The sequence below is a fragment of the Alosa sapidissima genome, chromosome 3, assembly GCF_018492685.1.
Source record: "Alosa sapidissima isolate fAloSap1 chromosome 3, fAloSap1.pri, whole genome shotgun sequence".
NCBI lineage: Eukaryota > Metazoa > Chordata > Actinopteri > Clupeiformes > Clupeidae > Alosa > Alosa sapidissima.
The window spans coordinates 2,973,714-2,976,213 of NC_055959.1; the positions used below are offsets into that span (position 1 = coordinate 2,973,714).

At 46.7% G+C, this 2,500-nt stretch overlaps 1 protein-coding gene across 1 annotated transcript in view; it reads right to left on the reverse strand.

The window, feature by feature from the left end:
- Positions 1-2,500, reverse strand: part of adgrl1a (adhesion G protein-coupled receptor L1a) — a 128,290-nt gene that overhangs the window by 78,311 nt on the left and 47,479 nt on the right. The gene's annotated exons all lie outside the window — the stretch shown is intronic.

Below are 2,500 nucleotides of genomic sequence, written 5' to 3' on the forward strand. Positions count from 1 at the left end.
GTACAATTGGTGGGTGCGTTCACCTCTGGATAGATATAAAGACAGTGTCTAGACAGTCACAAAAGCACTGACTTCTGCCTGCCATTTTCTGTCAGCCGTGTAAGAGCACAAATCATTACCACTTTCCTGTGGTTTCTCATCCACGTTCAGAATCCATTCCCTTCTCTCTATGAGAAAAAAAATCAGAAGAAAGGAAGAACATAACTTTCTACACTCCCTCGTTACAGTCCGCACAAGTGGTCTGAACATTTTTGTACGGGCAGATCCACCACCCACAGACGAGGCATTCAATTTCGCCGAGCGGCCCGCTTCCTCTGAGTGATGGGAAGGGCCAGAGCCATGATTCTCCTCCACGCCGTTAGAATCGTCGGGGCTCTCCGAGCAGAGCGGTGGCCATTTTGTTCCCCGCTCCCTCGCCTTGGCAACAGCTGTTTTCTGGCAAGCGCCACCGTGTCAGACGTTCAAGAGCTTGATTGAATGTGACGCTCTACATATGTATGCGTGTGGGTGTTCCTTTCTTGCTACAGGACATTCTACATATGAGCCAATCTCTGTGGCTATTTTCTCTCCTAGAGTCTGTGTTAGTGTGTGTGTGTGTGTGTGTATGTGTGTGTGTGTGTGTGTGTGTGTGTGTGTGTGTGTGTGTGTGTGTGTGTGTGTGTGTGTGTGTGTTTGTTCATTTGTTTGTTTATTTGTTGGCAGGAAAATAGAGTGAAAGGGAGTAAGAGAGGGTGCAAAAGAGATAAAGCAAGACGGAGCTAAAGCTAAGAGGAGATAGAGAAAATCAGACACAAAGAAAAAGACTGAGAGTGAGAGAGAGAAAGAGGAGAGCGAAGAGAGAGAGAGAGAGAAGGAGAGAGAGAGTGGACAGCAGCGGTGACTCAGTCCCAACTGCCGTAGGGAGTGCACATCTCATTTGCCTAATGAAATAAATCACAATCTGGAACTTTCTCTCCCATTTGTTCTGCGAGTGTGCGCCCCCCCCCCCACCCCCCCCCCCCACCACCCCCAGGCCTGAGAGGGAGAGAGTCAGGGAGGACGCGGTGCATTATTACAGCTAATGCTACTCCTGCTGAGCCTGGCCATGCCACACACACACACACAACACACACACACACACACACACACACACACACACAGAGGGACAGGAGAGTGGGGCTATTGGAACAGGCTTCTGGAGCATGGCTGTGTGTGTGTGTGTGTGTGTGTGTGTGTGTGGGTGTGTGTGTGTCGTGTGTGTGTGTGTGTTTGTCTGTGGGTGTGGGTGCGTACGTGTTTGTCTTTGTGTCTGTGTGTGTGTGTGTGTGTATGTGTGTGTGTGTGTTTGTGAGTGTGCGTGTGTGTATGTGTGTGTCGGTGTGTGTTGTGTGTGTGTGTGTGTGTGTGTGTGTGTGTGTGTGTGTGTCTGTGTGTGTGTGTGTGTGTGTGTGTGTGTGGTGTGTGTGTGTGGGTTTATCTGTGGGTGTGTATGGATGTGTTTGAGAGGATTTACTTTGATCCAACTAACCCTCCACACTCTCTCCCGCTCATTGATCTTCCCAAGTCATAGATGTGAAAAATAGATTGCACATAAAAAACACAGGGCCATCCAGGCGCACACCCAGACACTGACACACACACACACACACAAACTATCTCTCTCTCACACACACACATATACATATACAAAAACACATACACACACACACTATCTCTCTCTCACACACAGATACATATACAAACACACATACACACTATCTTTTTACTGATCCTAGCACTCACCAGCCGTTTTAAACTGACAAGTAACTGTTAAAAACAGCACTCACCGACGCACTTATTCTTACTGTACTCTAATGTTTTTTTAAACTGTCCTAAAATTGTGAGAATTGTTCTAAAACTTACTGTTTACCATGTTGTTAGTCGCTTTGGTTAAAAAGCGTCAGCCAAATGTAATGTAATGTAATGTAATGTAATCTCTCTCTCACACACACATATACATATACAAACACACACACACACACTATCTCTCTCTTACACACACATATACATATACAAACACACACACACACTATCTCTCTCTTACACACATATATACAAAACACACACACACACACAGAGCGTTCGAACTCCCATCTCCATGTGTCTAGTCATGGCAGGTGGTAAGTCACTGCTCTGTGGTGCTGCCTCCCTCCATCATAAGGCTTTCTGCTCTGCTCTGCTCTCCTTCTCCATCTCCTATCTCTCTCTATCCGCTCTCTCCTCCTCCGTCTCTCTCCCTCTCCGCTCTTCCCCCCATCCCATCCCCTGACCTTCTCCGATATTTACCCTTCACTCGCTCGTGCAAGGCTAAGCCCTGCCCAGGGCTAGCAACCGGTGTGTGTGTGTGTGTGAGAGAGAGAGTTCCATGAGAGAGGGAAGGACACATATAAAAATGCACAGAGTACATTCAGTAAATAATTGTATGTGTGTATGAGAGAGAGAAAAAAATGAATCATATTTATGCATGTGACATTTAAGGTAT